The following is a 25,774-nucleotide window of genomic DNA, read 5'->3' on the forward strand; positions in this document are numbered from 1 at the left end:
AGCAGCTAATGTACTCCAGGTCTTAGTTCCCAGGACAGGGAAGAGGCTACAGGGGAAGGCCCCCGGGCGGGGGAAGCTGGGTGTGAGCTCGACAGAAGTAGCCCGGTGTCATAAAGAAGCTGGCTCCGGAGCCACACCAATGAAGAACTGTGACCTTAGGCAACTTACTTCACCTATGTCCTCCTCCATTTCCTAAACACTAAAATGGGCCCATGTTGGGTAGACAGGGGAAAGTCCTTTCTCTTCACCTCAGGTTTTTAGGAGGAAGGGACGACCCTAAAGATTCCTGGCTCCCGCTCCCTCCTCCTTCCTTCCGTGCCGTCAGAGGGAGAGCGAGTTACCCAGGGGTGGGGGGTGGGGGAGGGGAGTGAAGAACATCTGTTGCTATAAAGATTTTGTTCCAGTGGCGCTAACCTATCAGAAGTCCCAAGTACCACAGGTCCCATCCCTTTTTGATCCCTATCTCACCAGGATAAGTGAAAGGACATCATCATCCATGCATCTCCCCTGCAAGCCCCATATGCCCACCGAGTGGGCTTCTCCAAGGACTAACTGGGAGGCAAGAACATGAAGAAGCCCAATGTTGTCGCCCCCTAAGCCTTGTTCTCCAATGCAACATCCATCAGGATTTTAGCGGACCCTCACTGCTTTGCATTACTGATGGGTCCCCTCAAGCTCCACCAATCATGGTGCCTCCCTTGGACAATCCTGGTGGCAATTACTGCGAGAATATAAAATGTAAAGTGTCTGGAACAGATTACATGCTCAATAAATGTTTGCCGCTGCAATTATGCATGGATATTTCACTTTTTAAAATCACATAAGCTCTCATTCTCTAAAGTTTCCTTGTCTGTAAAATGTCATTAATTATTTTGCAGATTAGGTAAAAAAAAAATATAGAGATGTTGGCACTCAGTAATCATTACCTCCCATATCCCAGTTGAAAAGTATTATTCTTATAAATGCCTTTTGAGCATATAAATGCATCCACAGACAATACAAGAATGTTTTACAAATACTTGGCTACAGGATGGGTCTCCCAAATTGTATGTGACATGTGTCCCCATCTGAGATAATTGATATGTTGCATAGCTCTCTCTCAAGGCCCTTGCTGAATGTTCTCTATTCGATAAAGACTTTAGTAGATCATCACCACAGGTCCCGAAGAACCATGTCCTCTCCTATCTTACCCTGTGTATAAATGATCTTTATTTGCATAAAGGTGCAGTGGGATTTGAAGACAGAAAATCTGAACTCCGTCAACTGGACCAGCCAATTACAGACTTCCTGCTCTCTGCCTCGGTTGTCTTCGACGTCAAGTGGTTGCAGATAATGCATCTCACAGGGTCGCCCTGAGAAGCGTGCCTGGAGATACACATGACGGTGCCTGGGAAACAAGGATGTGCTGTAAAAAGATTGTCATGTGGAGAGTGAGCCCAGGCTAATGAGACACAGCGGGGGGCCACCTCATCTGTGCGCACATGAGTTCAAAGGAACTCAAAACTCAAGAAAACTGATGCCATCTGCACCTGTTTCAAGATATGCAACCAGCTGCCTTCTCCTTGTAAAGTCAATTTGCAAGACATCAGGAGTTTCAGTGACTCCGATTCTGGAATTCATGGCTCTGGAGCTATTGTTGTCATTATTAGTATCCTCTTTGGGCTCCCACGATGTGCTGGGGCCGAGGGAAGGGACAGGCAGAAACTACTGCAGCTTCTCCCTTCAAGGGATGGCATCATTCACTTTGAGACGAGATAGTGCCATTGTCTGTGAGAACACCTTGACGTGTCCTTTTGGTGGAGGAAGTTGGGCGCCCTAAGCTGAGTCCAGATGAGAAGGGGAGGCAAAGAGAGAGAAGGTGTGCTTTATATCCTAATGGGAGGACACCGCAGCCTGGGAAGCTAAGGAATGGGAGAAAAGTAGAGTGTGGGAGCATTAGAGACCCCAACAGTGTGGCAGCAGGAGGGGTCGTGAGGAGCTGGAGGACCCTGGTGTTCTGTGCCCTCTGATGATAAACTGTACCCCAAAGCCGTTCCTGAAAGCATCTTATAACTAGTAGCTTCCTGAAAGCAGTGCACAGGGCACGCTAAAAGAGAGAGAGAGTGAGAAGCAGAAGCTAGCCTGGCCCAATGGAGGGAAAGAGGGCCTGCACTCCGGGAGGCAGGTGGGTGCCCAGGCCCCCCCATAATACCCAGGGGAGCCGGAAGTGAGAGAGGTGAGCGGGGATGTGTGAGCCCCTGTACTTCACCACCACGGGATCTCAGAAATCCAGGGGCCAAGACCAACTGCATCCTGTGGAGCCTCAGACAGTCGTGTTTAAATTTTAAAGGAAGCCATGTTCCCAGAGGATGCATAACTTAAAGCTCTGGGAGGCGGATTTCTGGGCTACACTGAACTGGTTTATCTTCTCTATAAAACATGAACTGGGGAGGAAGCAGAGAGAAGACTGGAGGCAACCCCCTCATCCTGGTCATGAGGAAGGGGAGATGCTGGGCATCTCAAACACCTCACGGGCATCTCGAACAGCTCACCAGCGTCCCGAGCAAGGTAATTTGATAGGGTGCAGTAACAGGTTTTGTTTACTGGTTACTTGGTTTACAACTGTTGCATTTTCAGGAATAGGGAAATCTAAGTGTACTTTACCGCCCTAGACTCTGGGCATCTTCTCACTCCTCAGCTTGGGAACTGCAAGGGGAAGCAGCATGGCTGGTTCTACCTCCCTCCCCGCTCCACATTTTCCTCCACTTCATCTCCCCTCTGGGCTCCTCCAGTGTCCAGGAGGAAGGAAAGATAAGAGGAAAGAGGCAAAAACTATCTTTTTTCTTTTTAGCTTGGGTATTGGAGGACATCTTGGTTGCTAAGTGTCCTGTTACAGCAGATGAGCAAGTCCCAGCTCTTTCTGGTTGGAGGACTCGGGGGTGGGGCTTGAGCACCCCCAGCCCACACTGTGGGGCCACCCTACACGTTTGCCCAGCATCGAGCCAATCCCTGCTCTTGCAGACCGTTCCATATCGCTGTGTTGACCTGGCGATCCTCCTAATTGGCTTAGGTTGGGGAATCCTGTTCCCCTCCTCTTTTGGGGTGAGGGAACAACAAATTACCAAGTCTTTGACCTCTCAGAATTGTCTTCGAAGACACCTCCACAGTGGCTCTCCAGCCTTTCCCCCCACACAAGGTGATGATACTCATTGGATGTGCGTGCGCACTTCACAGTGAAATGGGCCCTCAGACCGCATGGGGCACTTGCCATCCATGTGATCTTGGCCAATTTGCTTTATCTCTCGATTCCTTAGTTTCTTTATTCATAAAACGGGGATGAAGCTAATAGTATCTACCCCAGGGGTGATGTAAGATTAAAACAAGTAAAAGCAGTGTCTGCCCATAATCGTAAATGTTAGCTACTCTTTTTATGATAGTCCTCAGCAGTGGGTTCTTAGCCAAAACTCTGAAGCCCTGGAAAATAACCCCCATAATACCTTGTATCACTCAGATGGCTTCTAGTTCAATCACCTCATCTTCTCATGAGGAAAGACACCCAGTCTTCCCTGATGTTTTCTCCTCCTCTGTGTCCACATTCATGACTTGGATTATATATTTTGGAATGTGATTGCATTTAGTTTACCATTTGATTATAACATGTGTAATCCTTCTCTCTAGAATGGGATGCTGAATAAGACTTTTCTTATTTCCTAGGAATTAAGGCTTGGAGCTGAGAACAAGGAAGCCCTAATTACCCACATTCTAAAGAGGACTGTAAACAATTAGAGTCGGACTTCTCTCCCAGGGCTGGGAAGGGGTTGAAGAACCTGCTCTATAGCAACCTTCAAGCATCCCATTCTCCTCCCCAGGCTACAGAGGGAGAGAGAAAGGGCAGGAGCAACTGTCCTTGCTGGTTTGGCTGCCCGATAAAATACAGAACATGCAGTTAAACTTGAATTTCAGGTAAACAAATAATTTTTTACTAGAAGCATCTCAAATATCACAAAGGACACACTTATACTAAAAAAAAAAAAAAAACACTAGTCGTTTATCTGAAATTCCAACTTACCTGGGTGTCATGTATTTCTGTTTGCCGAATCTGGCAACCTTATAAGTGAGAAGGGCAGTATTTTTGGTCAGAGGGGATCCCGTGCCCTCCGAGATGGCCAGGGTAAAGCCTATCCCCTAGGAAAGCATACACACTCCCCCTCAGAGGCCACCAGCTTTGCAGAAATTACTGAGAGCAGGTCAAGAGACAGACCAGACCAAGAATGTCTCTTCACCACTAACATATGGTCAGTTGCAAAATAGAATCCCCACCTCCCCGAGCCCAGAGAGGCTGGACCTAGACAAAGAGGAGAGAGGAAATTTCTTCTCATTTTAGGACAGGGAAGATTATGATCTCCAGTCACTCACACACACACACACACACACACATACACACACACACACACACAATGGCAACAAAGGACCAGGAGAAATGAAAGTGCAGATCACATGATCTCATACCCCTCCCCATGTCCGGTTACTTGATACAAAGGCTAAAAATGGATTTCAGGCTGAGTTTTAATCTGGAGCCCACTTTTAATGATCAGGAAAGGCCAGAACTTCTGCCTCCGGGGAAGTGGGAGAGAGGTACTTTATCCTATCCCACCCACTAAGTATAACTACGAACCCTGGATGCTGTACACAAAACAAACAAAAGGAGACCAAACGGTAGAAAGAAGAAGACGGACAAATGAACAAGCCAGGAACCTCATGACTGAGGAATAATACAGTGATGCAGTCCCTGGTTTTTTGGTTTGCCTGTTTGTCTGCCTCACATAGCCTGGGCTGGATACTGGAGAAGCTGGTAACCCAGAATGCCAATAGGCACTGGCAAAAAAAGGAAGAAACAAAAAAGCAGGCCCATGAAAAACCTGCTCTTTTTAGCCAAAGGATCTGAAAAGGGGTCGCCTAACAAGGTAACACACTTGCAGACAATGATTTCTCTACTCTCGTCAAACACCACAGGAAAAAAAAAAACCTGTTGAACTTACTCTCAACCCCACCAACAAAGGCCACAGAGAGAGCACAGACTCCACTCTTGCAGGGTTAGAACCAGGCATGCAGCTCTCCTGCTGGGGTCACGTCAGACAGCTGAGGGGAGAGCCAAGACTTTCCTCAGGACTCAGCAGTGAGCCCCTCTCTCTAAGCCCCCTCCCCTCCTCTGAGGTGTCAATGGGGACCACTTGGGGAGGCTGGACCTCCACTCCACTCAGCAGTAATGAGAAGCTCCTCCCCCTCTGTACTGGGTTGGCGTCAGAGAAGACCCAGTAAAGAGTCAGGACTTACTGAGGCTTACTCCACCCACAGAGGGTCCGGAAAGGCCATGAAGGAACAGCAGTGAGGTGTCCTTCCCGCTCTCAGATGAAGTAGTATCAGCAGAGGCCCAGTGGGAGCCAGAATCCCCACACCCTCAGCAGTAGTAAGGAACACCTCCTTCACCCACAGATGCCCATGGGGTCTGAATGGAGAAACCACAGTTCCACCCCCTCTGGCAGTAATGAGGTACTACCACACTTCACCCATCACACTAGTTTCAGAGGCTACTTGGTAACCTAGAAGAAATAAATAACATCCTTAGAAGACTCTTCTGGCATACTATCCAAAATATCCTGGTTTCAACTGAAAATGTACTTCATTTCGAGAACCAGGAAGATCTCAGACTGAGTGCAAAACAATACAATCAATAGATACCAACCCTGAGGTGAAGATGATGTTTGAATGATCTGACAAGAATGTTACAGCAATCATTATAAAAATGCTTTAATGAGCAGCTGCGAACACACTTGAAACAAATGTAAAAATGGAACACTTCAGCCAAGAAAGAGAAGATATACAAAGGAACCAAACAAATTCTAGAACTGAAAAGTAAATAATGACTCAAGGAAATTCTCTAGAAAGGCTAAATTCCTTTCTCCAGAAAGGAAATCGTAAAAGAAGGACTCTTGGAACACCTGGAAGAAGATAGAAACACAGAAAGAGCAAAAGTGTCAGCAAATACAACAGACTTTCTCCTCTTGAGTTTTCTAAGTTATGTTTGATGTCTCGAGCAAATATTGTAACACTGCTTGATGTAGTTCTCAATGTATACAGAGGAAATACCTAAGATGATTATATTATAAAGGAGGGCGGATAGGGGCGCCTGGGTGGCTCAGTCGTTAAGCATCTGCCTTTGGCTCAGGTCATGATCCCAGGGTCCTGGGATTGAGTCCCGCATCGGGCTCCCTGCTCGGCAGGAAGCCTGCTTCTCCCTCTTCCACTCCCCCTGCTTGTGTTCCTGCTCTCGCTGTGTCTCTCTCTGTCAAATAAATAAATAAAATCTTAAAAAAAAAAAAAAAAAAGGAGGGAGGATAGAGGGACATAAGGACAGGTAAGATTTCTACATTTCACCCAAACTGGTGAACTGTTGACACCTTCAGATTATGATAAATCATGTATATACAGTGTAATACCTAGGCAAACATTGAAATAACTACACAAAGATACAGACTCAAAAGTATTACAGCTAAATCAAAACTAGAATCCTAAAAAATGTTCAAGAAACCCACAGAGGGTCAAGAAAAAGAAAAGAAGCAAAAAAATAAATAAATAAATAAATAAATAGAACAAACAGAAAACAAAAAGTAAAATGGCAAACTTGAAACTTAACATAATAATAATTACATTAAATGTAAAATGTCTAAATATAACAATTAAAATAAAGAGATTAGGAGAGTGGATTAAAAAACATGACTCAACTATATGCTGCCTATGAAAAATCACTTTAAATACAATGATTTACACAGGTTGAAACCAAAAGAATGGAAAAAGATATACCCTGGAAACATTAACAACAACAAAAGAGCAGAAGTTGCTATATTAATATTACATAAAGTCAAGGAGTTAACAGAGACAGAGAGGGACTTTATACAATGATAAAAGGGTAAGTCCACCAAGAAGACATAACAATCCTAAATGTATGTGCACCAAACAATAAAGTTGAAAAATATATGAAGCCAAAGCTGATGGAACTGAAAGGTGAAACAGACAAATCCAAAATGATCATTGGAGATTTTAACACCGCTCTCTCAACAACTGATGGAACGATTAGACAAAAATTAGCAAAGATAAAGAAGTCAACAATACCAACAACCAACAGGATACAATTGGCATGCATACAAAATTCCAGCTAACACCAGCAGAATCACATTTTTCTTATGTGCCCACAGAATATATATGAAGGTAGAGCATACTGTGGGCTATAAAACAAAATTCAACAAATTTAAATAATTTAAGTCATGCAAATTATGTTTTCTGACAGAAATAGAATCAAGCTAGAAATCAATAAAAGTAAAGTAACAGGAAAATTTTAAACACTGAATTTTCAAACACTGAAAACCAAGCAACCCACTTCTAAATAATCTGTGGATGAAAGAGGAATTCTCAAGAGAATAAAATACCTTGAACAGAATGAAAGTGAAAACACTACATATAAAAATATATGGGTCTCAGAGCAGTACTGAGAGGAAAATTTATAGCACTGAATGTTTACATTAGTAAAGAGGAAAAATCTCAAATCAATAATCTAAGTTCTCACTCCAAGAAACTTAAAAAAAAAAAAAAAACTCAAAGTAGGCAAAAGGAAGGAAATAACAAAGGGTCAGGATTTATAAAATTTAGAACAAAAAAGCAATGAGCCAATCAATGAACCAGAAAGCTGGTTTCTTTTGATTGACAAACCTCTAGCATGAGTGACAAAGAAAAAACAAAAGACTCTCAACTACAGAGAACAACCAGGTGGTTGCAGAGGGGAGGTGGGTGGGGTGTGGGAGAAATAGGTGAAGGGGATTAAGTAGTGCATTTGTCGTGATGAGCACTGGGTGATGTATGGAAGTGCTGAATCATTACACCATACACCTGAAACTCACAGAACACCATATGTTAATTACACTTCAATATAATAAATAAATAAACACACGGGAGAAACAAGAAAAAAGAGAGAGAAGACACAATATATTAATATCAGGAATAAAAGAAGGATATTACTATAGACCCTGCAGACAACAAAAGGTAAGAAAATACTATGAACTCTGCTCAAACCAATTTGACAACATAGACGAAATATGACTCAAAAAGCACAAACTAACCCATCTTACCCAACATGAAATAGATAATTTGAATAGCCTATTTTTTTATTAGTTTCAGAGGTAGAATTTAGGGATTCATCAGTTGCATAGCCCTATAACTATTAAGGAAGTTGAATTCAAACTACTGAGAAGAAATGCCCAGGCCTAGATGGTTTTACTAAAAGAAATTTACCAAATGTTTCAAGAAGAATTAAACCCAATTCTACACAATCCCTCCCAGAAAAAATAGAAAAGAAGGGAACATGTGCCAACTTGTTTTAGGAAACCAGTATAACCTTCACACCCAAACCAGACAAAGATATCATTAGAAGAAAAGATCACAGACCAATATCCCTTAGGTATATAGATATATAAATCCTTAACAAAATGTTAGTAAATTGAATCCACGGGCTTTTACATAATTCAACACCCATTCGTGATATAAAACAAAAACTCTCGCAAAGTATAGAAAAGAAGTTCCTCAACTTGATAAAGAGGGTCTACAAAAAAAATTGACAGCTAATCTACTACTTCATAGTGTAAGATGAAATGCTTGAAGATGGCTTATCTAATAGCGCTCCCGTGTCAATGATCAATACATGATTTTTCTTCATCTTATCTCCACCACCCAGACCCTATCCACGTCTCCATTTCTCTTCAGCATTTGGAAAACACTTATTCATTCAATAAATAGATACTGCAGACCTGTGCTAGGCTCTAGGGACTCAGGGTTGAACAAATGAGACACTGAAATTCTCAGTTGGGCAGAGGAGAGCATAACTGGATCATCCATGGAGCTTTGACTCAAACTACCTCCCTCTCTTCCTCCCACTGTGCCAGCCACAGATTTTACTAAAATACCTTCTTTTGGGAAGTTTTCCATTCCCATTAAAATCACCAGGTGCTGGGGTGCCTGGGTGGCTCAGTCGTTAAGTGTCTGCCTTCGGCTCAGGTCATGGTCTCAGGGTCCTGGGATCAAGCCCCGCGTCAGGCTCCCTGCTCCGCGGGAAGCCTGCTTCTCCCTCTCCCACTCCCCCTGCTTGTGTTCCCTCTCTCGCTGGGTCTCTCTCTGTCAAATGAATAAATAAAATCTTTAAAAAATGAAAAAAGTAAAAATAAGTAAAATAAAATCACCAGGTGCTGATGGAGCCTTATCTTATTCCTCGGGTACGTGTTGCAGAGAAGCAGTCTGAGGACTTCTGATGTACGCAGGTGTTACGAGAGGATGAAAGATGTCTCAGTGTAACTGATGCTTGCTGAGAGCCTACCGTGTCCCAACGGTTGTAGGCTAGTGCCCACGGCTCAAAGACTTCAAGATAGATTCGGTCCCCATTAAGATCAGAGTTGGACAAAAGCAGACAAACCTGTAAATGAAAAGGACAGAAGGATGACAGGGCAAAACCTGAAAGAGTAGGCATGAGGGGACCATTTGGATGAGTGTGCTTATTTTTATTGTGCAGGGCGGGGTGCGGTTGGAAAGTTGCCCAGCTTAAATGCATCTTAAAATATGGGAAAACCTTTTCCCAGTCCTGCCATCTTTCTGAGCCTGCTGTCACTGTCCTCATTGAATTTTTAATTTCTGGTACTTGAAGATAACACAGGTACTGATTATTATGTCACCATGAATAACCAAAAGGAAAAGGAAAAGCTAATTATTTCCCAGAACTATATATGCAACACACACATGATATAAGACTGCCCTGGAAAAAATGTCATAATAATAAAAGATATAATTTGTCGAGTCCTTACTGTGTGCCAGGTGCTGTACAGAGCATATTAAAGCCACGATCGCATCTCCTTCTCACACCACTACTGTAAAGAGATCATTATTTCCCCTACTTACTAGGCAGGAAACCAAAGCTCAGAGAGACCAAACAAATTTCTCAGTGTTACACAGATTGTAAACAGGAGTGCCAGGATTCCAATCCAGTCTACAGTTGTGGATTTGATGGGGTCAAAAAATAACATCCCTCAAGTTCAAACCAACTGACATATGGTCATATGGAGTCAGGCAGATGGAAATCACAATGTCAGCTTTATCACCAGAGAAAATTAGGCAGGAGGACATGGCTAAACTGTATGACCAAACAAGCCTAATGATACTCCTCTGAACTGAAGCTTCCCTCCCCCCAAATACAGGCCCTTACTGCACAATGCACTTTACTAAAGCATGCCCATTGGGATGCTTTCTCTTTACAGGCGTACCCCATGGAAAGGAGAGATAAGACCAGGGTCCCTCAACCCCAGTGTTCGGTGAGTAAGGGCCACTGGGACCAGCAGAACTGCCTTAGGGAAGACTTCTTTTTTTTTTTTCTTAATTAACGTATAGTGTATTATTAGTTTCAGAGGTAGAACTTATTGATTCATCAGTTGCATATAACACCCAGTGCTCATTCCATCAAAGACTTCTAAAAGCAAAAGGAAGGAGGGAGAAACAAATGATCCCTAACATGCCCTACGCTGGGCTCTCTTAATCCATTCAGGTTTGATTTTCAATCTTACCCCTACCAGGAGTGAAGCTACGCCCTTCAAGGGAAGACCTCACCTCCAACATCAGCCATTGTTCCACTGAGCAGCCCTCTGGAACTACAGATGTGTAGTTTTGATTTTGCCCCCAAAAGGTTCTGAAATAGTATGAGCAATCCATTCATTACAGAACTTGAAAAACTTTGCATGTAAACTGAAAATATACCCCTCATGCTCTGTCTTCCCTTTAATTGCATTCAGGCAAATTGTCCAGTAGAGCTTACTGGAGGTTCTGTGATACGATTTAAGAGTATCGGGAAGATGCTCTGATAACTTAAAACCAATCACCTAAATATGTCCTAAAGTTGAATAAAACCACTTCCATTATCATATTTGTAAAAAAAAGATTAAACTCCCAAGATAAAATCCTTTGCAATATAAATCTGAAGAATTAATGTCTAAAGGAATTAAAAGCCCAAATCAAATTATCTTGCCTTTTTTAGCTAACAGTCTCTAGACTATGGCAAAGCTGTCCATTAGAGATTCAAACTCCCCTTTCATAATATATTGTTATTATTTGGAAGTGGTTGCCAATTACACTGCCCAGGCTCCCCTTCATCTAAATGTGGCCAAATAATTGAGTTCTGGCCAATGAAATTGGGACAGAAGTGATATGTGCCCCCGCTTCCAGGCCAGGCTCACAAAAGCCTGGGCATGATCTTCCATTGTCTCTCTCACTTCTCCCCTCTACCTGCTGGGGACTGACCCAAGTTACCCAAGTCTCCTTCAACCTGGGCTCCCCCCATGCCTGTATGGAGCAGCCTCTACATCACCACCACAAATAGTATTTCACGTCAAAAGTCTAGGGTTTGCTTGTTACAGCAACTAACATTAACTTGATCAAGAGAAAGTGAAAAGAATCTAAAGTCTAAAGTTTAGCACCCTCACTTCTGCTATATTACGCTCAATCTCAGACTAGATATTCATTCAGAAGTGGAGGTAGCATTGAGTCTCCTTTGGGAGTTCAGCCTGGGCTGTTCATTAATGGATCTGCTCATTCAAGACCATAGCAAAAAAATCTCACTGAGCTTCATTAATCAAGAGTCCAAACTGTTAACAGAATGCATAGGGTTGTCACAGTCTGGGCCCCACACCCATGAAATTTAGAAAATAAGTATATCCCCAGTTTTAGGGCAGTTTTGCCAAGCAAAATGATGTTTCCAGAACCTAAGAATCATAGCCATCGAAGAGGAAAGAGATAAAGCGAGGAGAAAAGGGGATCCTTTCTCGATTCATCCTGGCCAGGTTGTTGCTCAGTCTTATGATAGGCTGTCCAGGGATCCTGACCTATGACACAAAACACAACTGGGAGTGATCTCCCCGGTTCCATAATGAGCCATGTTAGGGCACCATTTGCCATCTCAGGGAGGGATCCACCTATGCTCACTTTTTCACCTTCCAGAGAGTAGCACTGGAGAGATTGTTGATTATTTAGCAAAGTTTCAAATTTTACAATGGTGGCATCCCTAGTCTGTAGATCTTACTGGAGGTGCCTTTCCTTCCATCTTACATCTTCAGAAAACTTAAGCTCTGTCCCCCCTCTGAGCTGTGTCTGGCATCCCTAGTGTAGAACTGAATAAGCACTCCAACTTACTGTTGTAAAATCACCTCCACAGTCTCTTGTGAGCAGCCCTCTGCTCTGTGTCCCAATGATTGTTGGCTCTGCTTCCTGGTTGGAATTATCTGGATCTGAGATACCAACTTCTTAGCATATTTTTTTCCTCCAGTTCCCATGTTTGTTCCCACTGAGGGATCATCTTCAATGGATTTCTGAGCAGAGACTGCTATTGATGTTGCTGAAGCCCATGGTCCCAAGGGCATAGGGACAATACCTACCTCTGCCCGCCGCCCTCAAGATGTTGTATCTCCTCAGCTTGTCAAAGTCTCTAGTCTTGGACAACCATTCTTTCTTCTATATCTTCTTTTATTTCCTTTCTACTTGGATATACTGATATTAATTAATTTCCATCTGCCATCCGCCTACTGTTCTATGAGGATGCAGCTGGGTTTCTAGAAGTTTCCCCTGCCTCATTCATTGGCCCTTTCCCCTCTCTAGCAACTGGAAGCTAACATTTGTACCTGAATTACATGTCTCCCTTCCTTACGCTTTCCCGAGGTTTCAGGTGCTATGATGTATAGATTTCCAGAGTGTTTCCTCTCAAAAACAACACTAACCCTTATCCCCTCCCCATTTTGCTTCGAACCGATCTTTCCAAAAGGCACAGGTGGCAACGGGGGAGAGACATCATCCCATCTTTCACTGATGAGCCTACTTTGGTCTGTCGCGTTGGCAACCTTCAAGCACTTCAGCACATTGGCATAACTGCCATGGACAGCTGGGCATCAGCACACATCTCAGCGGCACCCTGGAGCTGATACCAGCCAGCGTGGTGCTCTCACTTCCTCCGTTATCCTTGCCAGCTCTGAGAAAGTGTCAAGCCTTGCCAGCAGCTGTTTAATGCCTGTAGACATGTAGGCTGGATTTGTTAGCTTCTTATCAGCTTACAAATGACTTCGACAAATTTTCTTCTTTGATTTTCTTTTTCCTTTTGAAGGAATGTTTGGATTCCTAGTGCATAGTCTTGTTTATATACCAATTAAAGCAGGAAGCAATTATCATCAATTACCATGTGAGACTAGCTACTGTCTTGTAATTACTGTGTTAATTGACATTAAGTTTAGATAGAAATTATTGTTGCCTCCTTCCAACTAAAACCAAAGAACGGCATGTCAGGAGTGCAAGAAAGAAGATCTACAAATATAATCTTCTCCTATAAGAAAATCTGTCTAGAGAACATTTCCTTAAATGTTTGTGTATTTCTCATTTCTTAAGTCATTCCTTCATTTGAAAACTTATTATGATGATGTGGTTGACAGCCTCCAAAATGGTCCCAAATGATCCATGTCTCCTGGCTTTCAAGCCCTCAAATAGACTTTTCCCACATTAAATAGAACTGGCCCAGATAACCATAGGGTATTGTTGAAATGGATCTGCATGACTCCCATGATTAGGACAATGAAAAAAATTGCAACTGCCACCTTGCTCTCTTGGATTGTTCACTCTGTGAGAAGTCAGCCCCCATGTCATGAGGACACTCAAGCAGCTCTATGAAGAGATCAACATTATAGGGAACTGAGGCCTCCTACCAATGACCAATACCAAGGTGCCAATCAGATGAGTGAACCACAGTAGAAATGAATCCAGTCCAGTCCCAGCCAAGTCTTCAAAGAACTACAGCCCCAACCTACATCTTACTTGCAACCTCACAAGAGACCCTACACCAGAACCACCCAGCTAAGTTGCTCCCAAACTGCTGACTCACAGAAACTATAAGATATCATTAATATTTATTATTGTTTAAATCACAAAATTTTGAGATAATTTGTTATGCAGCAGTAGATAATCAATATAGACGGTGATTATGATTTTGATGGCTGTGATGGTAATCCTAACTCTAACTCCCTGGGAAAAGATAAAGTCAGACATAGAATTCTCCCTGTAAAAGTGTGACAACCTGAATTAAAAAATAATCACAAGGCAAACAAGTTGGAGATAAATGGCATTGCTTATTCAGATTCTTGATTTGTAGGTGCATCCTTAGTGACAATGGCAGAGTAAGTACCCTGATTCTTTGATCCCAAGACTTAAAAAAAGTAACTTATCTCCTAACTAAGGAGAGGGAAGCAAAGTTCTTGGAAAGAAGAACTACAACAAGGTTCTTTTGTCACTCATATAGCTTTTCTGTGGTGTATTTCCTAGCATTCAGTGTAAAAACAGAGAAGAGGGTCTGCCTTACTATCAAGTTGCTTTATTACAGAGCTGTCTTTAGCCATCTGAAATGTAAACCTCTATGTTTGTACAGATGTTAAACTTTGGAAAGCAGGTTTTAGATAATCACATAAAGTGATAAAACATAACTCTCAGAGAAGACATAGTTTTTATAAATCACTCCTTTTTAAATTACTTCCAATCTAATTCAAGTTAACTTAGGATAAACTTATTTTGTTTTGCTTTCCCACCTTATACTAACACTGGTGTTTAACACACACAGTTTACAAAAAATCACTCAGTACAAATCTGGCCTTTTAAACTGACCTTTATAATTTTCTGCATTCTTTTTTCAGCAGTTCACAAAAAAGGCTTGATTTCAGTGATAATCCTTCTCATTGTTTCTAAATAAATAACACAATATCAAGTCTTACTTCTCTACACATGAGGACAGTGCTTTGGGGTTTACAGAGCAGCTTCTTACACACCATCTCAGTTGTAGGATACTGACAACAATGACATCAACTGAGTATGTACATTGGTGTTCATTTTACATCAAGGAAACAGAAGGCCTGAGCAGCATGGCAACTTCTCCCAAATCACAAACCTAGAAAGGTCGGAGCTAGAATGGAAAGCCAAGCTTAGTAAGTTTCTGGTTTATCCTCTGGAACAACAGTCTTTAATGTTTTCCAGATAGTCATAAAGACCACGTATGCAGAACACTTGGTATAAAGTAATACTGCATGAATGATAACTCCCTCCCCAACACCCTCCACAGCTCACCTGCATGCTGTGTGAATATCCAGGAGGATGTGTTTGCTTTAATAACCCTTACTTGTAACACTCTTTGTAAAGAATCCATTCAGTATGTTCATCAGGGACTCATATAAAAGTAGGCCATGTATGGGAGTCAATGGACAGAGCATCTTTACTCAGTTAGCCTTCTAAAATGTGCACACCCAAAGCTGCCATAGTGATGACCATTAATGTTGCAATATAAAGATGCACTTGGGGTCCTATCAAGGTTTGCTTAATAATCTCTCCTGACTAAATGTATTCTGCTGCCTACACTTTTGTAGCTTCTGTCCTCATTTGCTGTGTGAAGGTCAGATTCTTATTTCTACTTTAATGCTGCTCATTCATTAACCATTTTATGCAGCAAACAGCCTCAGTTCTATATGCCAACAGAGGGACATCTCCATATAGATTATGACAGAGGGTCCTGAATTTGGGGAAGATCTTTGTAATCAACTAAGTCTATATTAGACAAGTATGAAATCTTTCTGAGCCTGTGAAATGGAAGTTGTAGCACCTAACTAGCTCACAAGACTGCTGAGAGGAAAAATAAGAAAATATAAGTGAAAATTCTGCGTGAATTATAAAATGTAGCAAATAGCCAATGTGTGTTTGCGAAGGAGATGAACGGGAATAAAACCAAATAAATAAATGACCACATAAGCATGCGCCTTCCCTGCTGAAGTTTTTTTTTAGGGCTGAGCCTGGTCTCTGGAAGAAATCTTAACTCAGTAGGTCCATGCCAGATTGATGCCCTCTCTGCTCATTCTTGTGTCCTTTTTTGTGTATGTGTGGTAAGAACGCTTATCATGAAATCGATCTTCTTGACTCAATTTTAAGTGCACAATACCATGTTGTTAACTCTATGGACCGTGTTGTACAGCAGATCTCTACAACTTATTCTTCTTGTATAGATGAAACTTTATTCTGCTTCAACAACAGCTTCCCATTATTTCCCCCCTCCTCCTGCCCCCTGGCAAGCCCCCTTCTATTCCCTTCCATTCCACACATTTGACCATGTTAGATACCTCATCTCAGTGGAATCATTCAATATTTGTTCTTCTGAGACTGGCTTATTTCACTCAACCAAATGTCCTCAATTTCATCCATATTATTACAAATGGTAGCATTTCCTTCTTTTTTTAAGGCAGAATAATATTCTACTGTATGTACATAACCCATTTCCTTTATCCCTTCATTTGTTGATGGACATTTAGGTTGTTTCCGTGTCTTGACTATTATGAACACTGCTGCAATGAACAGAAAGTGCAGATATCTTTGAGATATTGATTTCAGTTATTTTGAACATATACTCAGAAGTGGGGCTGCTTGACACATGGTAATTTCATTTTTAATTTTTTGAGGAAACTCCATATTGTTTCCCTTAATGGTTTCACCAATACAGATTCCCACCCACAGTATACACAGTATACAAGGAAGGGTCCCCTTGTCTCATCCTTGCAAACACTGGTTATCTTTTGTTTTTGTTTTTATAATAACCATCATTACTGGTATGAGGAGATATCTCACTGTGGTTTTGATCTGTGTTTCCCTGATGATGAGTGATGCTGGGCACCTTTTTATATACCTGGTGGTCATTCTTACGTCTTCTTTGGAGAAATGACTGTTCAAGCTCTTTGCCCATTTTTTTTAAAGATTTTATTTATTTATTTGACAGAGAGAGATAGTGAGAGCAGGAACACAAGCAGGGGGAGTGGGAGAGGGAGAAGCAGGCTTCCCACCGAGCAGGGAGCCCGATGTGGGGCTCGATCCCAGCACGCTGGGATCATGACCTGAGCCAAAGGCAGATGCTTAATGACTGAGCCACCCAGGTGCCCCTTTTGCCCATTTTTTAATTAGGTTATTTGTTTTTGCTTTTTGGTTGTTGCTGTTGAGTTGTAGGAATTTCTTGTACATTTTAGATATTGGCCTCTTTTCAGATAAGTGGTTTGCAAATGTTTCCTTCTATTCCTTAGGTTGCCCTTTTTACTGTTTTGATTATTTCCTTTGCTGTGCAGAAACTTTTTAATCTGATGTGGTCCCGCTTGTTCATTTTTGCTTTCATTGCCTGTGCTTTTGGTGTCATACCCAAAACATCATTGCCAAGAACAGTGTCAAGAAGCTTCCAGGAGTTTTACAGTTTCAGACCTTACATTCACGTCCTTAGTCCATTTTGAGAAAGGTGACTCTTATGAATAGATGTTGAGTGGAGAAAAAAGCCAATCACTAAAGAGTACATTTAAGTATATTTTACTTTTTATAAAAATTAAAAACTAAACAATGTTAAATAAGTAAACTATTTAAGGAATGCATTTATGGTTCATAAAATTATTTTAAAATAAGTAAGAGAATGATGGACATATAAGGAAAGGACGATACAGGTAGTTTCAACAGTACTGGGAATATTCTGGCTTATAAGTTGTTAGGTAGGTTTATGGATGTTCATTTTATTATCACACTTATTAACCACATATATTCTAAACATATTTGTTTAGAAGTCATGCTCACTTGCTAACAATAATGTTTCTCTGTAAGACGAGGAAGGAACATGGGGAGGGCGACAGTGGAGAAAGAATGAGATGTAACTCAGAGTCCCTTATTTCTGTCCTCAGGCAGAGCTACAGCGGGGAATTGTCCCCTAGATCCCACTCCATTTGGACAGCAGCCTTGTTGAGCCTGCAGAGATTTAACTGTAGGAGACACTTCTGTCATCTACCCCCCTGGTCACCAAATAAGGGATGGCAGGGTCTACGGAATTGAAGTTTGAGATTTTGAAGAATCTTACCTTTAGGGTGAAGGCTGGAAACAGCACCAGTAATATCTCAATATCGCCTCACACTGTGATTATTAGCAAATAAAGGGTAATGAGAATCCTGCTACTGTTCTCTGCTCCCCTAACAGAATGAGATTTCTGTTGCACTGACATTTTTAAAAGTAGAATCAGAAAAAAAAATAAAATAAAAAAATAAAAGTAGAACCAGAATATGACCTGGGCTAGAGTGGTAAAGGAGCCTCAATATGGCAGATCCAAGACAAATGTACTTGAAACAGTACCTATAATAATAAATGCATTTAATACATGTTTTTTACTTTATTACAATTTTGTTAATCATGTATGACATATCTGTATGTCATGCGTATATGATATATATATATACATATATACATATATGCATGCATTCATTCATATAATTCATTATGGACATGTGATAGGCACTGTTCTTAGACATAGGATGAGTAGAAACTCTAGTCCTCCCTATCAAAGCACTTAAAATCCCAAATTCTCTCACTGGTCCATCATGCTATCTTTATCTCTCTCCTAAGCATCATCTTCTGATTCACAGCATCCTTCTTCTAGATCCCATGCTGATTACAACAGTTGTCATACGCTCTTCTTTTTCTCAGTTTTATTTTGAAAATGAAAAGGTTTCTATATAAGAACAAACATTTGATGTTTCTATAATTTGAATGTTGATACATTCTTTCCTATCCCCTATCTTTCTGCCTTTGTAGCTGCAGAGTTCAAGGATAAAAATGGAAACCTGACAGTCACTGGGGTGCAATTTGTAAATGAAGTCTTTTACTGATAAGATTGCTCAGGGACACATGTTAAGAGAGGAAAGAAGTTAAACAGAATGTCATCTGGGGTCCCTTCAAAGCCTGTGGTCTCGCCAGCTCCTTGGGAGTAATGACTGCCTCATTCATCTTTGTATTTCAAGTCTCCAGAGCACAGAGTTCCTGAACTTTCCACACAACAAATGTTTGTTAATTAAATTAGTGAATTAATAAATGAAAAGATGTTTACAAAGAAATTTTTCACGGAAGTCTGGCAGACGGTACAAACAATCTGCCTGAGGCATGGAAAGAGAAAAGTAAGTGTTACCTTCCTCACTTCCTATTGCTTCCTCAGCCATTTACTTCCATTGCCTGGGGCTTCTCTACGTTATAATTATTTTCACTGAATCCTAGAACAGTGGAGGGTAAAGGGACACTAGAGGTCATCTGTACCAGGCAAGACAGTCTAACATCCATTATCAACAACTCCACATCACAGTGATTTAACAGGATAAGGTTTCATTTCTTGCCCATCAAACACTCTCATGCAAGTTCAGGGATGTGGAGAGAATCTAGGCCCCTTTCATCTAGACTCGACCATACTTCATGCCCTGATAGTCTCCCAATGGAACCAGGCAGAAGAAAGAAAGAGTGAGCAGCTTTGTGCAGATTTCATGGTCCAGGCCTGGAGCTGGAATTCCACCAACGTTCATTGGCCAGAATTCAGTCCCACGCTTCACCTAACTTGTAAGGGAAGAAGGTGGTCTAACTGAGTAACTGGTAAGGAAAGAGAGCACGCTAATTCAATATCCTGCCAGTATCTGCCACATCACATGCTGAGGCATGAATCCTTCCAACACACTTGACCATGGTAGACCAGATGTCTGATTCAATGTACCTAAGGGCATTGAACATACTATTCTGTGAGCTTTCCATTTTATTCTTGGATGGAATTATTAGAAAATTCTTTTTTACCCACTATTCACCTGAGTAACATTGAACGATATGCTGTGATGGAAAGAACACTTGCTGTAGAATCCCTCTGCCTTGGGTTCTAACCTCCACTTTTCAGTTACCAGGTGTGTGCTTTTAGGTAAGTTACCTCAGCCCTCATAGCCTGATAGTCCTCACCTATAAAATGGGGGAAATAATGCTTCCCCCAGTGAAAACGTTGAGTAAGATCATTAGAGAGTTCCTGTTTAAAGAAGCTGTCCAGTATATGCCAATCCCTTTCCTCTTAATAACTTGCTCCCATTTACTTTGTGCAGGCTTATCATCCAATAATATTCTCTCCAGATTCCAAATGACAGCCATTCAGATTATTAAACACAGCCATAGTGTCATCATTCATGGTCTACCCCAACCAAAATGGACCAGGCTCCTTCAACAGTCAGTAACTTGACATAGCTTATGATCCTTCAGTACTGACTCGGTGGAGGGTCAAGATGATCCCCACAGTCTGACAGACTTTATCCATCTTTCTTTAGGAAAAAAACAGGACCAGAGAGGTGAAGTGATTTGCCTGAGATTACTCAGACAATTACAAGGAGAAATGGACCTAGAAGCCAAATCCCCACTCCCCACTCTGTCTTCTTTCTACCTGCTCCTTCCTTATCCTCCCACAAGTGCAAGACAGCCGCTATGTGCTTTTACAGTTGCTTTTAAACCTCAAAATGAGATTTTTTTTACATGGTCTTGCTATAATTAAGTCATAGGCATAACTCATGAAAACAAAACTGTGCCTTTTTAATTAGTGTCTTGAATGTGAATGAATGGTTCATTATTCTTTCCCATCTCAAGCTGAGATCATTATTAAAGTCTGAAGAAATAATGAATAGCCAGACAGCGAAATTCTGAACAGTGTGGAAGGGGTCACTTTTCCTCCATGGAACCCAGAGCACGGGGTGACCTGGGAGGCTTGGTCTTCTGACCAAGCACAGGTGGACAGTGGGAAGCCAAAGGAAGCTCCTGACATTTGGGCCAGGGGGCACCCTCAAGGCAAAGATCTACCATTCAGAGAACAGACTCCTAATAAGACTCATTTGGGTCTCTTTTAAGATTTCTTAGAGGGGTAGTGCTACGGACTGAATTGTGTTCCCCCAAAACTCCTATATTGAAGCCCAAACTTCCAAAGTGAATACAGGCAGAGAGAGAGTCTTTTGAGATAATGAAGTTTAAATGAGGTCATAAGCATGGGGCCCTCTTCCAATATGACTGACATCCTTACAAGTAGTGACACCAGGGAGGTGCACACAAGAGGAAAGACCATGTGAGGACATAGCAAGAAGCCAGCCACTTGTACGCCAAGAACGGAGGCCTCAGGAGAAAACCAACCTGCCAGCACCTTGATCTTAGACATCCACCTTCCAGAACTGTGAGAGATTAATTTCTATTGTCAAAGCTACCCAGCCTGTGATATTGTATTATGGCTGCCCTAGCTGACAAATTCAGGTGGTTATTGGATTTAGATAAATAATTAATCTACTCTGAGTCCAGTTATCTTGACTCTGGATCAGAGAAGTCAGTCACCTTTCGTTCGTCCTCTGTAAACTTGTTGAGGATCTCCTATGTACCAGTTCCTATGCTCAGTGCTGGGGATCCAAGATAACTAAGATTATAGTCTTTGACTTCAAATATAAGATGCATATGTGAATGAAAACTGACTTCAGTGCAGTATGATGAGTTCATTCAGGTTGCTTTCCCGATGTTCAAGGAAGTCTTTGAAGAGGAGTTGATGTTTAAAATTCTCAGTCTTGAAAACTGAGAGGAAGCTTGCTACATATCTTGGTGGTTGGGAGGAGAAAATTTTGGAAGAGTGTTTATCAGGTTTAAAGGTGTGGAGCATCCAATAGCAGACAGATTTGGAGGCTGAGTCCAGAGACGTGGGATATGGGTCTGATAAACCATAGCGTGGGTCCTACACCAAAGCGTGCTCAGACCCGGTGTTCATCCTTCCTGTTCTGCTCTCAATCACAGGGAGGCTGGTCCTGCAGGCTCCTGAATCAGCTGGTTTCTAGCTAGACTCAGACAATGGGAAAGGTGGGAGGGGGGAGCAGTAAGGAGATGGGGGAAGCCAGGGGGATTTCTCCCCATTCCTCTCTGCTTCATATGGCTGGTTGGCATGGCTGTTATCTCCTCTATGCCCCCCTCCATCATAGGACTCACCTTCCCATCATGGATCCAGCTTTCAGGTTACTTAGTCCCTGAGTGCCAGTAACACTGTCTCCTCTTGCCTTTGGCCCTCTGGCCTAGGGCTGCTGCCAGTGCCCCCCATCACCAACCTCTGGGTTGCCTCTGTCTCTTGCCTGCCTTCTCAGCAATGTGATAACCTCCGTAACTAATTCCCTGCATTCAAGGCCCTCTGTATTCAATACTCAAATATTCCCCATTAGACCCTGCCTAAGACACCTCGACAAAGATCTTGGACTTTATTCTTAGCTGACGGGGAGTCCTGGAAGGTACAAACACTTTGGAGTGACCTATCAGACTCATTCTAGGAAGATGACTCTGGCTACAGGGTGGAGTATGGATTATAAGGAAGACAATGGAGACAGGGAGACCAGCGAGGGGAGTAAACCAAGAGCACAAAAGAGCAACATCTGGGGCTTGAAGCAGAGCAGGTAAATCCAGGCCGAGCTGAGAATGTGAGCAAAGATTTCCTCAGCAAGTCTTAACACTCTTATTTTTGTCACCTCTGACATCCTTAATATCACCTAACAGCAATTAAGTATAATGTGAAGCTCAAGGCACTGGAAGTCCGAGCACATGGGTTCTAGTACTTGCTCTGCCTCCAGTAGACTCTGTGACTTTGGACAAGCCATTTATAGGCGGTACTCACACACGCCTACTTAGGAAATTTACCTTCTGTTATCGAGTTGTACAATCACCTTGCGAGATAGGTCTTTCTCATGCTCTCCCTTCATTTTAAGAAAAAATGAAAGAGGGAGATTCAGGATTCAAGGAGGTTAAGCAATTTACCCAAGATTACTCCTCGAGCAATGGAAGCAGGAATCAAATCCAGGTCTGTGGGACCCCGACGCCAGTAATGAAAACCCATCTTACTATGCTACTGCTTACCTAACTCATTGACTTTCTTTTATTTATTTAATTTTTGTTGTTCAAATATTCTTTTTTAATTTTTAAAAAATTTTTAAATAATTTATCAGTTGCATATAACATCCAGTGCTCATCACATCACATGCCCTCCTTAATGCCCATCACCCAGTTACCCTATCCCCCCACCCACCTCCCCTCCAACAACCCTCAGTTTGTTTCCTACAGTTAAGAGTCTCTCATGGCTTGTCTCCCTCTCTGATGACTTCTCATTCAGTTTTCCCTCCCTTCCCCTCTGATCCTCTGTGCTGTTTGACTTTCAATCAGAGTATGTTCCAGTTGGAAGGAACTGCAAAACTTGCCTGATATGATTATTTTATTTGGGAGATGATGAAACCAGGATAAGAGCCCACTGCTTTTCCCAAGTGCCAAGTGACCTTTTCTAATTTAAAGATTCTCATGCTTTTGTCCTTGTCTACAGTACTTTGGGGTCTCTTTCAAAGCTTATCATTTTCCCACAGACTTATAAGGAAAGATTATTTATTTTCAATCAGCAAAAAGAATCACATGTTTCTTCTTCCTCAAAGGGAGGCATGCTTGGCTTTCTCCAAGAAAAAAAGGAAGAAACTCCCAGCTTTTGCCCACTAGTGAAGAACCCTAATATTGAATGGGGTATGCTTTTATAGGTAGACAGAGGAGTGTGTCTTCCAAAGCCTAATCTTCAAATCCAAAGCCCTAAAATGCAAAAGAATTCTCACAGAACATCTTACTGTGGGTTGTGACCTCTACCTTATTACTTATTTTGCTTTGTGATACCACTTTACCTCTTTGAATAATCTTGAAAGTACTAACTCTTTATAGAGTTAAATGAGAACATGTCTTTATCTGGTAAAAATCCAACAGTGAATAGCTGTGCCCCTTTCTCTGCTCAATATTGAATGGCATGCATTTTCTTTCTTACATTCCCCCTAAATATTTCATGATATTTATTGGGAGGACCCACTTTGTAACAGATAAAGGTATAGTGATTTTAACTTCAGCAGCGTTTATGGACCATCTTTTTGGCTAGGCGCACTGTGAATTATAGGAGACACAGCTACTGAATGCCACCCCATCATTGGTGGCCCTTGTTCTCCATAGAAAGAGGTGAAATTGTAATGGATATTGCATTCTGTGGTTAACCAGGAGATGGTCTAGTCCCATTGTAAGACTATTTTGGGCAGGTGACTTTCCCATCCTGGGTCCTCATGTGCGAAATGAAGAGGTCAAGCATAGAGGTGCTAAGCTTCCAGCACTGTGAGTTTACAATTCCACAATTTCTATGAAATATGTTTCTATCTATAAAGCACAGTCCCTGAATGATTCCACCCACAAGGATGGCACCGAAACTCAGCTAAATGTCAGGGTGTCTGATAGTTGACAACAAAATCCATTATCCCAGAACATTCAAGGAGAATTGGAAAGTCCCATGAGAAAGTAGCCAGCAACCTTGCTCATCATCGTGAGAAGGAGAGGGAGACAGAGATCATGCACTGGCTCTGGGAGCTGGGTAGGAAACGAGGGTAGGTTCACTGAATGAAATGCTTGCCAGGAGCGGGGACCCATAAATATTCCATGACACCCAATTGATTTCTCAAATTGAGTTCCATTCCTCATTTGTAAATCAAGCCCATGAGTCTTCTGGCTGCTCTTTAGCCTCTGCCATCTACTACACTGCATCTGGGCTGATTCTCCTGCTCCCATAAAACAATCTACTTCCCCTTGACATGACCAAGCATACTGAAGGTTTCTAGTATGTGGCTTATAAAATAGCCACAGTAAGTGGAGCGGGACACTGAGGACAAGGAAGGTGGTGATAACGGACGGATTGCCAGATTTGCCTAATGCTTGAGTCCAGACTCTTTTCACAGAGACTGCTTCTCCACTCTTTCAAGTCATGGCACGCAGAAAAATGTTAATATCTGGCCAACACAGTGGAATGAATGGAGAATGTTTGACGCTGGAGGAAATGGGCCCAGAGATTCTGGCTGCCGGGTAGCTCACCCCCAGGGTGAGGGAGTCAGTAGTATAGCACGCCTGTTGTATCAGTCAGAGAGGTTATACTAGCTGTCGTAACAAATGACCAGAATCTCAGTGAATTTATTTCTGGCATTCCAAGGAGCAAATGGAATTTTAAGGAGTGGCTCAGGGATCACAGCTCCTTCTCTCTTATGGTGCTACCATCCTCTAGACCCTCCTGGGAATCCTCCACTGGATCCTTTATAAACAGCACATTGACAAGCAAGGAGAGGCAATGAAGAATATCACTGGGTATCTTAAACCAGGAACCCACTCCTCCCTCCCTTATTCCACTGGCCAGACACCAGCCATATGGCGTATGACAAGGGACTCTGTGCCCTTGACTGTCCACAAGGAATGAACAGGTCCCTAAGCATCTGGCCGGTCTCTGCCACACATAGAACACATCCAGCCTCCTCTTAGATCTCTCCGAGGAAAGCACGGTCTGTGATGTGCAGCCCTGCATCACCTGGGGCCTTTTTAGAAATGCAGAAGCTCAGGCTTTGGCTTCAGTCTCTACATTTTAATAAGATCCTCCAGGTGATCTTGTTTTTAGAAACACTGCCCCAGACCCTGTCACACCTGTCAGCATCATCAAAACTGCTGAACCCACTGAAGCAGCAAAGAATTTTGACCAATAAAAGTTTTCTACAACTACAATCCCCCTATTGAAAAGGACTGAATGCATAAAAGAAATGCAGCTATCATGCAAGGGAATCCATATTTATTAACCAACTACTTTATGTCAGATACAAAACACAGCACACACATTATGTCATATAAGAGTCACCATAATCCCAAGGGGGGAGTTAGGACCTCTGGGAAAGTGAGCAAAGACAAATCTGATAAGTAAAGACTCTTAAATCAAGATCACATGGATGATTAATGT

General features: G+C 42.1%; 2 long non-coding RNA genes across 2 annotated transcripts in view; both read right to left on the reverse strand.

The window, feature by feature from the left end:
* Positions 1-25,774, reverse strand: part of LOC116639569 — a 153,211-nt gene that overhangs the window by 15,737 nt on the left and 111,700 nt on the right. The gene's annotated exons all lie outside the window — the stretch shown is intronic.
* LOC116639570 overlaps positions 5,069-25,774 on the reverse strand; it is a 65,409-nt gene continuing 44,703 nt past the window's right edge. The window contains exons 2-3 of the long non-coding RNA XR_004300873.1: positions 9,264-9,493; positions 5,069-5,118 (exon numbers count right to left, since the gene is read on the reverse strand). This is a non-coding gene — a long non-coding RNA (uncharacterized LOC116639570). The remainder of the gene's footprint in view (positions 5,119-9,263; positions 9,494-25,774) is intronic.

This window comes from Phoca vitulina, unplaced genomic scaffold (genome assembly GCF_004348235.1).
Source record: "Phoca vitulina isolate PV1807 unplaced genomic scaffold, GSC_HSeal_1.0 scaffold18, whole genome shotgun sequence".
NCBI lineage: Eukaryota > Metazoa > Chordata > Mammalia > Carnivora > Phocidae > Phoca > Phoca vitulina.